This window comes from Apodemus sylvaticus, chromosome 6, assembly GCF_947179515.1.
Source record: "Apodemus sylvaticus chromosome 6, mApoSyl1.1, whole genome shotgun sequence".
In the NCBI taxonomy this organism is placed as follows: domain Eukaryota; kingdom Metazoa; phylum Chordata; class Mammalia; order Rodentia; family Muridae; genus Apodemus; species Apodemus sylvaticus.
The window spans coordinates 9,003,794-9,016,545 of record NC_067477.1 but is presented as its reverse complement, the minus strand read 5'-3'; the positions used below and the strand labels follow the sequence as shown (position 1 = coordinate 9,016,545).

At 39.7% G+C, this 12,752-nt stretch overlaps 1 pseudogene; it reads right to left on the bottom strand.

The window, feature by feature from the left end:
* Window positions 1-2,839: 2,839 nt before the first annotated feature.
* Window positions 2,840-3,786, bottom strand: LOC127687798 (Ig heavy chain V region 5-84-like; annotated as a pseudogene).
* Window positions 3,787-12,752: the final 8,966 nt, after the last annotated feature.

The window sequence follows — 12,752 nt, the reverse complement described above, 5'->3', positions numbered from 1 at the left end:
AGGTGAAATATTCTATGATATGGTAAGAAGTGTAGTTGAGGACAGGCATGAATATGGGGAACTTATTTCTTGAGGTGTTGAGCACCATAGAGAAGAGATATTTTCGAGTTTTCCCCCATGCCTTGGTAATATAAACTCCAGAACAGAGAAGTAAAGGGCTGAATCTAAACTCTTGTAATTGGAGTCCTAGGCTTTTGGGTTTCCTGTTTTGTTGGACATAGTCTTCTGAATGATGGTGATGTAGAAAGGTCTTCACATTAATGTATTTTATCATTTCTTTATGACTGTGAATTGCTGCCTGCCAGGAAGAAAATATGATTGAAAAATTTACCTTGCTTTCTCACACTATGTGAATCTAAAATGTTGCCTATTAATGAATATACTTGTGTTCTTGGGTTAATTTGTTTTCTTTCCCCATCCAACACAAAAACTTTCATGTAAATGTATTATAGTATATAGGATATTTTTATAGCCATTCAATTAATGATAGATACTTTGTAATTTACATTGTAATATCGGAATATTTTGGTGGTATATATAAGGTGTGGGAGAAAAATAACATTTTTGGAACTTAGCTCCATCTAACAGATGTGTAAGTATGTACATGTGTGTTGGGATTGTGCAACCAATTTATTAGCATTTCCTGTGTCCATCAAGTCTACATATGTATGCACATGTCTTTTTAACATTGTTGGAGCCTGCTTGTTGATGCTTTGCTCCATCCCTTCAATTTGTACACATATATATGAATGTTTGTCTGTGGGTCTATGTGTCTGTCTGTCTTTCTGTATGTTTTCATGTATATATGAATGTTAAATATTTGAAGCCTACTTGTTGATGCTCTAGTCCATCTATTCATTCTGTCTGTTTGTCTGTTTGACTGTTTATATGTGAAGTTGTTGGACTTGATTGGCTGCATCCACCTTTTTTTGTGAATGGATTTATAAATTTTCTCTGGAAAAAAGTAAGTTTCCATTTCTTACAAGTGTGCCTCCAAAAAGTTTAAAGAGTTCAGAATTTATCACAGGTCAGTGAGAGTACCACCTCCAGATAATTAATAAATGCTCCCATCAGCATTATTAGCGCTGATTCCATAAATTGCCTGCCACTGTTAGTGAAGGTGCTGTCAGCTGATATCTGAACCAAACTCTGACAACCCTAGTGGTGCTGAGAGGGAGAGAGACAGAGACAGAGAGAGACAGAGAAGGGGGAGATGAAGCAAAGCAGAGAAACAAGATAGTGAGTCAGAAAGAGAGAGTATGATACGTAAGTACAAAAACATATCACAATGGAAATTAGGGGTTTTTAAATAAAAAATTTGTATACTTCAATGAATACTACACACTATACCTGTAGAGAGAATCTCTAACTGTGGTATGGATAGGCAGCCCAAACACAGAGGAGAAAAGTCCTGAATTCCTCTTTAAACAGGCTCTTGTGTGATTCATAACTCCCTGAGTTTTCAGCACTCCTTCTTGTCCTGATCAGTCTGAAGAGATGGTTGTGTCTGAACTCACACTAACATCTAATCACTGTGTATCCTGCTCAGTAATACATGGGCTGTGTCCTCGGCCTGCTAATTTCCAGGTAAAGGTTGTTCTTGGCATCGTCTCTGGTGAACGTGAACTGGATATTCATGGCTTCAGCATAGTTGATGTAACTCCTATCTTCTCTTTTAATGTATGTTCTCCAGCCCCTTCTCTAGAGGCTGGAGGACCCAGCTTGCAGAGTAATCACTGAAAGGAAATCCAGAGGGTTCACAGGGGAGTTTTGGGGAATTTCAGGCATCACCAAGCCTTCCCTAGACTCCAGCAGCTCTACTTCACCCTAGACCCATGTAAACACAGAGTGTCCTGGGCAGAAATCTATGACAGAAGGCCAGGATCTCCCTATTATAGTCATAGAAATATGAAACAACTTTACCCCATAAATTTCCTTCATACAACAGGAAGGAAAACCCAGATGTGCCCCACATCCAAGGTGAATGGTCTGTGTTCTGTGCTGATCAGTGAATGTGACGACCTGGGAATCCAGGGCTTGGCTTCTCTGCCAGAGGTGGTCAGGGCATGGATTGTTTTTATGGGCCCAGAGAAGAAGCCTTATTTGCCTCTCTTTCTACTATAGTTTGCTCTGAAGTTAAACCTGAAGAAGGCAGTACTCAAAGAAGATATAAAATATCAAAGGCAATGATGACAGGTACAAAAATTGAAACAGTAAGGTCCCTCTATGTATAACTTTTTGTGTTAAGTATTATCACACTTCATTTAGTTCCTCTATCAACATATGCATGGAACATGCTGTGTTTCTATAATGTCTTGACCCCTTAATATTAACGTGTAAATAAAAGCATGGTACATAATTGGGTTTCCATATGGGAGCCCAGTCTTTCCCATTTTTTGATCTGGACATGGCTTCTCTTTGATATTGATCTTGGAAAAGGTCGGAGCTCCCTGGAAAGGTTAGCAGCATTCCTTCCCGGTGATAGGGAACTCAGTACATTCCTGAATTTTATTCTTTTCAGACAGATACTGTCCTCCCAGAGTTCCTATTCCTATATCCCACCTACTTTGACTCTGAGAGGGTGACGCCCTGACCCTCCCTTCCCTGGTTATAGGCTTAGGATCATCCTCTCCCACTTGGGCAAGGGAAGGCTTTCGGTCCACTGTTACATATGTTCTGGGGGCCTCAGACCAGCCTATGTATTCTCTTTGGTTGGTGATTAGTCTCTGGCAGATTCCATAAGTCCAGGTTTCTTGACACTGTTGGTCTTCCTGTGGGGTTGCAATCCCCTTCAGATCCTTGATTTCTTCCTCTAACTCTTCCATAGGGCTCCCAGATCTCAGCTCAATGCTTGGCTGTACGTATCTGCATCTGTCTTTTTCAGCTGCTGGTAGAGGCTCTCAGAGATCAACCATGTTATGCTCCTGTCTGCAAGCACAACGCAGCTTTTGCAATAGCGTCAGGGTTTGGTGCCTGCTCTTGGGTGGATCGCAAGTTGAGTCAGTCACTGGCCAGTTATTCCTTCAGTCTCTGCTCCATGTTTGTCCCTACTAATTTTTTAAAGATGGGAACAATTTTGGTTGGAAAATTTTGAATGTGGTTTAAGGGAGGGGACACCATAAATCCTCCAGGACAATTGAACTCTCTCTAACTCTGAGTTCTGTGTGCTCTCATCGCCCCCTGCTGGTCTTGGTTGCACTGCAGGAGGTTTGTGTTTGATCTCACAGTAACATTCATTCACTGTGTCCCTTGCACAGTAATACATGGCCGTGTCCTCAGACCTCAGAGTGTTCATTTGCAGGTGCAGGGTGTTCTTGGCATTGTCTCTGGAGATGGTGAATCGGCCTTTCACAGCGTCTGCATAGTAGGTGGTACTGCCAGTATAACTAATGCGTGCGACCCACTCCAGCCCCTTCTCTGGAGTCTGGCGGATCCAGGCCATCCAGTAGCTACTGAAAGTGAATCCAGAGGCTACACATGAGAGTTTCAGGGACCCTCCAGGCTGTACTTAGCCTCCCCCAGACTCGACCAGTTTCACCTCACACTGGACACCTGCAAACAGAGAATACTGGTTGGAAAACTGTCAGTAAGCAAACAAACCAAACAACAAATTTTCTCTTTCTCATGTACACACAAAAGATGGAATTTCATGTCAATAAATTACCTTTAAAAATAAGGATAAAGAAAACCAAGCTGAGCCCAAAGTTCATGGTCAGTGGTCTGTGTTCAGTGCTGGTCACTCAATGGGAGGACCTGGGAATCCAGGGCTGAACTTCCCTCTCAGAGCTGCACAAGAAGGGCAGGGCAGGGCTGGTTTTCATGGGCACAGAGAAGCCTTATTTGCATTTCTTCCTGCTGTATAATGCTGTGGAGTTAGACCTGTGCTGAAGCCAGTGAACATAGCAAATATAAGAACCCAAAGACAAATATTTCAGTTACAGAGTTTGACAAATGTGATAGTTTCATAATCACAATTTTTTGTTAAATATTCACCATGTTTCATTTAGTTTTCCTCTCTGTGTGTGCACAAAACATGATTTGTTTCCATACTGTCATATTTCCTTAGCATAAATGTTAATTAAATAGCACTTCACATGACTGTGTTTCTAGATATGAGCTCAGTCCTTACCACTGTCTGGGCATGATATGACTTTTCCTCAATGTGGCTTTTGTAGAGAGTCACACCTATGAGCTGACTGGAGCAGATCTCTTTCTGTCCTCAGGATTTAGAGATTCTTTGCACCTGAGGGATTCCAGGTCCTCATCTGTCTAAGGCTCAGAGTTTGCAATGGAGACACATTTCCATTTTCAGCAAACTTACTTGTTTTGCATCCTAAAGTTCTCCCTTTTCTTCCTTGTTATGTTCTTTCTGCAAGCACAACACAGCATATGTAATAGTGTCAGAGTTTGGTGCCTGCTCTTGGGTGGATCCTCTCATTAAATCCTCTGTCTTGCATTTTATTTATGCATCTTTATACCAGGTAACATGTGACAGTGTTTATGATGTGCCAGTTTTCATTTTCCCTAATTAATATAATCTGTATAACCAGTGCTTTTAGTTAAGTTTTAGGACAGGTTTTTTCCCCCAGCTGTGGTCACTAGTAGGTTTTCTATGTTATAGTCCTTAGCTCTACACACATGCTCATATGGGCTGCACTGACTTGACTTAAAGATATCATGAAGTTAAGAGGTAGTTCTGTTGAAGATATGGGGTGACCTGAAGAGAATAATACCTTTGCCATGTGTTCGTACATATTTAACTATATATGTATAGCATATACAATTTTTACAATGATTTTGCTGCTCTTTTATATTGTTTTATTTGTTGCTTAGTGATTAATTTCACCCCTAATTGTGATTATTTCAAGGTGTGTACTCCTCTTGGGATTATTTGCTACATTACTAATATTATTATTATTATTATTATTATTATTATATGTGAGTACAGTGTAGCTGCATTGAAACACTATAGAAGAGGGCATCATATCTCGTTATGAATGGTTGTGAGCCACCGTGTGGTTCCTAGGATTTGAACTCAGGACCTTCAGAAGAGCAGTCGGTGCTCTTAGTCACTGAGCTATCTCTCCTGCCCCTATTGGCTACTTTTTGTCAAGAGATTTTAGATGGACTTTTTAATTTCTGAGAACTTTGTAATTTATGTCTGGAGTACCTTAGTGCTATGAGTTTTCTTTTTAGGACTGCTTTTGTTGCATCCCATGAGTTTGTGTATGTTTTTCCTTCCTTTTCACTGTCTTCTTGAAATTCTTTAATTTCTTTAGTTCTTTCCCGACCCAGACATCAATGACTTTAGAGTTGTTCTGTTGACGTGTGTGTGTGTGTGTGTGTGTGTGTGTGTGTGTATGTGTGTAGGCTGTCTGTTGCTGAAATCCAACTTTAATACCTGGTGGTCTGATAAGATACAAAACATAATTTTCATTTTATTGTATCTGATGAGGCTTGCTTTGTGACTGAGTATTGCTTAATTTTGGAGAAGTTTCCATAAGGTGCTAAGGAGAGGGTATATTCCTTTTGTTTGTGTGAAATGTTTCATTGATATCTTCTAAGACCATTTGATTCATAATATTGGTTAGTTTCCTTCTTTCTTGTTTTGTTTTTGCCTGAATGACCTGTTGTTGATGAGATTTGTGTGTTAAGGTCTATCACTATTAACGTATATGATTTAATGTGCAATTTAAGTTTTAGCAGTATTTCTTTTACTAATGTAGGTGCCTTTGTATTTGTACCATAAATGTTCAGAATTGAGATGACAACTTTGTAGATTTTATTTTCTTTAATGAAAATAGAATGGTTATGAAATATCATTACCCATGTCTTTTGATGAATTTTGTTTAAAAGTCCATTTCCTTTTATTACAGAAGGGCTACTCCAGCTCCCTTCCTTGGTCCATTTGCTTGAAAACTTGTTTTCCACTCTATTATTCTGATGTAACATGTATCTTTATTTCTGGAGGGTATTTCTTATGTATAACAGAAAGACAGATCTTGTGTTCGCATCCATTCTGTTATTATGTATCTTTTTTGGGGGAATTGAGTCTATTGATGTTGAGAGATACTAATAACCATTGAATGCTAATTCCAGTTACTTTGGTGTGTGTGTGTGTGTGTGTGTGTGTTGTATCTACTATTTTATTTTACTTGTATGAAATTACTTAGTCTCTGTGTTTTCTTGCATTTAGTTATGTGTCTTGGGTTGGTATTCATGTATTTTTTTTTGTAGGGTTTGATTGATAGATCTCATTCAAATTTGGATTGTCTAGAAATACCTTGTTTTCTCCATCTATGGAGATAGAAAATTTTGTTGTGTATAGTAGTATAGGGTGGACTCTGTAGCTTTTTGGAGGCTGCAAGCTGTCTGTACTGGCCCTTCTAACTTTTAATGTCACAGTGGTGAAAAGTGGTACAATTCTGATAGGTCTGCCTCTATATGTTACCTGGCCTTTCCCCCTTGCAGCTTTTAAAATTCTCTCTTGTTTTGTAGATTTTTTTCTTTTGATTATTGTGTTGAAGTATTTTCTTCCTTGTTACAGTCTAGTTGGTGTTTTGTAGGATTCTTGCATGTTTATAGTCATCTCTGTCTTCAGTTTGGGAAAGTTTTCATCAAAAATTTGTTGAAGAGAGGGGCTTCCTGGCGGCCAGTGGGGAGAAGTCAGTATGCTCTGGTGAATCCAGCAGGCCCCAGCAGGAGCCTTCAGGTGTCTGCTTTGGGATCTGAACAGCCTGGGACACAGCACTCAGTCTCCAGGAAGTGCGGAAGACCTGGTGTGCACCCAGAGGCAGTCTGGGAGCTCACAGCACAGCTTGTTCCTGTGCCACAGAGCTTAGGCTCCAGTCCAGAGGCCTCTGGCGGTAGCCCTCAGGCCTCTCTGCTTCCGGATCCAGATCAGCATAGGCAGCAACACCTCATCTCCAGATCCTGCAAGAGGCAAGAGGGGCTTCCAGGAGGCCAGCAGAGAGAAGTCGGTGTGCTCAGGTGAATCCAGCGGGCCCCAGCGGGAGCCTTCAGGTGTCTGCTTCAGGATCTGAACAGCCTGGGCAACAGCACCCTGTCTACAGGCAGTGCAGGAGGTAAGCTGTGCACCAGAGGCCAACTGGGAAGGGGCAGCTTGCACTGGTGAGTCCAGCATTGACAACACCAACTAACACCAGTGAGAACTAGATGGGAAAAGGCAAATGCAAGACCATCACTAACAGAAATCAAGGCAATATGGCAACATCTGAACCCAATTCTCCTTTACCAGCATGTCCTGGATACCCCATCACACCAGTAAAACAAGATTTGGATTTAAAATCACTGGAGATGATACTGGTACAGGAACACATGAAGGACATACATAAAGAAATTCAGGAGAAAATGGATCAAAAGTTAGAAGCCCTTGCAAGGGAAACACAAAAATCATTAAAAGAAATCCAGGAGAATACAAGAGCCAATAATGAGGAAACACAAAAAAAATAGTTAAAGAAATACAGGAGAACTTTGGTCAACAGGCTGTGGTCATGAAAGAGGAAACACAAAAATCTCTTAAAGAATTACAGGAAAGCACAAACAATCAAGTGAAGGAGCTTAGCAAAACCATCCAGGACCTAAAATAAGAAGTAGAAACAACTAAGAAAACTCAATGGGAGACAACTTTGGAGATAGAAAGCCTTGGGAAGAAATCAGGGGACATAGATGCAAATATCAAAAACAGAATACAAGAGATAGAAGAAAGAATCTCAGATGCTGAAGATACCATAGAAACTATGGAATCAACAGTTAAAGAAAATGCAAAATGCAAAATGCTTGTAACCCAAAATATCCAGGAAATCCAGGACACAATGAGAAGACCAAACCTAAGGATTATAGGCGTAGATGAGAGTGAAGATTTACAACTTAAAGGGCCAGCAAATATCTTCAATAAAATTATGGAAGAAAACTTCCCTAACCTAAAGAGAGAGATGCCCATGAATATACAAGAAGCCTACAGAACTCCAAACAGACTGGACCAGAACAGAAATACTTCCCATCACATAATAATCAAAACACCAAATGTACTAAATAAATAAAGAATATTAAAGGCAGTAAGAGAAAAAGGCCAAGTAACATATAAAGGAAGACCTATCAGAATCACAGAAGACTTTTCACCTGAGACTATGAAGGCTAGAAGGTCCTGGGCAGATCTCATGCAGACTCTAAGAGAACACAAATGCCAGCCAAAACTACTATATCCAGCAAAACTGTCAATCACCATAGATGGAGAAACTAAGGTATTCCATGACAAAACCAAGTTTACCCAATATCTATCCACAAACCCAGCCCTACAAAGGATAATAGGAGGAAAACACCAATACAAGGAGGGAAACTATACCCTGGAAAAAGCAAGATAGTAACCTTTCATCAAACCCAAAAGAAGTTAACCAATCAAATTTAAAAAATAACGTCAAAAATGACAGGAAGTTACAATCACTATTCCTTAATATCTCTTAACATCAATGGACTCAATGCCCCAATAAAAAGACATAGACTAACTGACTGGATACGTAAACAGGACCCTACATTTTGCTGCTTACAGGAAACACACCTCAGGGTCAAAGACAAACACTACCTTAGAGTAAAAGGCTGGAAGACAATTTTACAAGCAAATGGTCTGAGGAAACAAGCTGGAGTAGCCATTCTAATATCAGATAAAATTGACTTTCAACCCAAAGTCATCAAAAGAGACTCTGAGGGACACTTCTTGCCGGTCATAAGAAAAATACAACAAGAAGAACTCTCAATCCTGAACATCTATGCTCCAAATTCAAGGGCACCCTCTTTCGTAAAAGAAATTTTATTAAAGCTCAAAGTACACATTGCACCTAACACAATAATTGTGGGTGACTTCAACACTGCACTTTCCTCAATGGACCGATCAGGAAAACAGAAACTAAACAGGGACAAAATGAAACTAACTGAAGCTTTGGACCAATTAAATTTAACAGATATATATAGAACATTCTATCCTAAAGCAAAAGAATATACCTTTTTCTCAGCACCTCATGGTACCTTCTCCAAAATCAACCATATAATTGGTCACAAGACAGACCTCAACAAATATAAGAAGATAGAACTAATCCCATGCCTCCAATCAGATCACTATGGAGTAAAAGTAGTCTTCAATAGCAACAAAAACAACAGAAAACCCACATACACGTGGAAACTGAACAATATTCTACTCAATGATACCTTGGTCAAGGAAGAAATAAAGAAAGAAATTAAAGACTTTTTAGAACACAATGAAAATGAAGACACAGCATACCCAAATCTATGGGACACAATGAAAGCAGTGCTAAGAGGAAAACTCATAGCCCTGAGTGCCTCCAAAAAGAAAATGGAGAGAGCATACATTACCAGCTTAATGACACACCTGAAAGCCCTGGAACAAAAAGAAGCTATTTCACCCAGGAGGAGTAGAAGGCAGGAAATCATCAATCTCAGGGCTGAAATCAATCAAGTAGACACAAAGAGAACCATACAAAGAATCAACAAAACCAGGAGCTGGTTCTTTGAGAAAAATCAACAAGATAGATAAACCCTTAGCCAGACTGACCAAAGGGCACAGAGAAAGTATCCAAATTAAAAAACTTAGAAATGAAAAGGGAGATATAACAACGGAAACTGAGGAAATCCAAAAAATCATCAGATCCTACTACAAGAGCCTGTACTCAACACAACTGGAGTATCTGGAGGAAATGGACAATTTCCTTGACAGATACCAAATACCAAAATTAAATCAGAACCAAATAGATCATCTAAACAGTCCCATAATGCCTAAAGAAATAGAAGGAGTCATAGAAAGTCTTCCAACCAAAAAAAGCACAGGACCAGATGGTTTCAGTGCAGAATTCTATCAGACCTTCAAAGAAGAGTTAACACCAATACTCTTCAAACTATTCCACAAAATAGAAACAGAAGGAACACTACCCAATTCCTTCTACGAAGCCACAATTACGCTGATACCAAAACCACACAAAGATCCAACAAAGAAAGAGAACTTCAGACCAATTTCCCTTATGAACATCGATGCAAAAATACTCAATAAAATTCTTGCCAACCGAATCCAAGAGCACATCAAAACGATCATCCACCATGATCAAGTAGGCTTTATCCCGGGAATGCAGGGTTGGTTCAATATACGGAAATCCATCAATGCAATCCACTACATAAACAAACTCAAAGAAAAAAACCACATGGTCATTTCATTGGATGCTGAAAAAGCATTTGACAAAATTCAGCATCCTTTCATGCTTAAAGTTTTGGAAAGAACAGGAATTCAAGGCCCATACCTAAACATAGCAAAAGCAATATACAGCAAACCAGTAGCCAGCATCAAACTAAATGGAGAGAAACTTGAAGCAATCCCACTAAAATCAGGGACTAGACAGGGCTGCCCCCTCTCTCCTTATCTTTTCAATATTGTCCTTGAGGTACTAGCCCGGGCAATTCGACAACATAAAGAGGTCAAAGGGATACAAATTGGAAAGGAAGAAGTCAAACTATCATTATTTGCAGAAGGCATGATAGTCTACCTAAGTGACCCAAAAAACTCCACTAGAGAACTCCTACAGCTGATAAACAACTTCAGCAAAGTGGCAGGTTATAAAATCAAATCAAGCAAATCAGTGGCCTTCCTATACTCAAAGCATAAGCAGACTGAGAAAGAAATTAGGGAAATGACCCCCTTCACAATAGCCACAAACAGTATAAAGTATCTTGGGGTGACTCTTACCAAACATGTGAAAGATCTGTATGACAAGAACTTCAAGACTCTGAAGAAGGAAATGGAAGAAGACCTCAAAAAATGGGAAAACCTCCCATGCTCATGGACCGGTAGAATCAATATAGTTAAAATGGCCATTTTGCCAAAAGCAATATACAGATTCAATGCAATACCCATCAAAATCCCAACTCAATTCTTCACAGAGTTAGAAAGAGCAATTATCAAATTCATCTGGAATAACAAAAACACAGGATAGCTAAAACTATTCTCAGCAACAAAAGAAATTCTGTGGGAATCAGTATCCCTGACCTCAAGCAATACTACAGAGCAATAGTGTTAAAAACTGCATGGTATTGGCACAGTGACAGGCAGGAGGATCAATGGAACAGGATTGAAGATCCAGATGGCCACTTGATCCTCGACAAAGAGGCTGAAAACATCCAATGGAAAAAAGATAGCCTTTTCAACAAATGGTGCTGGTTCAACTGGAGGTCAGCATGCAGAAGAATGAGAATTGAACCATCCTTGTCTCCTTGTACTAAGTTCAAATCCAAATGGATCAAGGACCTCCACATAAAGCCACACACTCTGAAGCTAATAGAAAAGAAACTGGGGGAAAACCCTTGAGGACATCGCTACAGGGAGAAAGTTTCTGAACAGAACACCAATAGCGTATGCTCTAAGATCAAGAATTGACAAATGGGACCTCATAAAATTACAAAGTTTCTGTAAGGCAAAGGACACCATCAAGAGGACAAATCGGCAGCCAACAAATTGGGAAAAGATCTTCACCAACCCTACATCAGATAGAGGGCTAATATCCAATATATATAAAGAACTCAAGAAGTTAGACTCCAGAAAACCAAACAACACTATTAAAAAATGGGGTACAGAGTTAAACAAAGAATTCTCAACTGAAGAACTTCAGATGGTGGAGAAGCATCTTTAAAAATGCTCAACTTCATTAGTCATTAGGGAAATGCAAATCAAAACAACCCTGAGATTTCACCTTACACCAGTCAGAATGGCTAAGATTAAAAATTCAGGAGACAGCAGGTGTTGGAGAGGGTGTAGAGAAAGAGGAACACTCCTCCACTGCTGGTGGGGTTGCAAATTGGTACAACCACTCTGGAAATCACTCTGGCGGTTCCTCCAAAAACTGGGCACCTCACTTCCAGAAGATCCTGCTATACCACTCCTGGGCATATACCCAGAGGATTCCTCACCATGTAATAAGGATACATGCTCTACTATGTTCATAGCAGCCCTATTTATAATTGCCAGTTGCTGGAAAAAACCCAGGTATCCCTCAACAGAAGAGTGGATGAAAAAATTTGGTATATCTACACAATGGAGTACTATTCAGCCATTAGAAACAATGAATTCATGAAATTTTTAGGCAAATGGATGGAGCTAGAGAACATCATACTAAGTGAGGTAACCCTGACTCAAAAGGTGAATCATGGTATGCACTCACTAATAAGTGGATATTAACCTAGAAAACTGGAATACCCAAAACATAATCCACACATCAAATGAGGTACAAGAAGAAAGGAAGAGTGGCCCCCTGTTCTGGAAAGACTCAGTGAAGCAGTATTCAGCAAAACCAGAATGGGGAAGAGGGAAGGGGTGGGTGGGAGGACAGGGGGAGAGAAGGGGGCTTGCAGTACTTTCAGGTAGCGGGGGGGCTAGAAAAGGGGAAATCATTTGAAATGTAAATAAAAATATATCGAATAAAAAAAAAAGGAAAAAATTGTTGAAAACATTATCTTGTCTCTAGAGTTTGGACTCTTCTTCTCCCATGCCTTCTATTGTCAGGTTAGGTCTTTTCATGAAATCTTAGATTTCTTGGATATTTTTATATGGAATTTTTCAGATTTACTCTTTTCTTTTATATCAAGTTTTCCTGTTGTATCTTCTCTGTCTGAGAATCTGTCTTCCAGCTATTGTATTCTGTTGGTGATGCTTCAGAGTGTTGATCCTGTTCTCTAAGTTT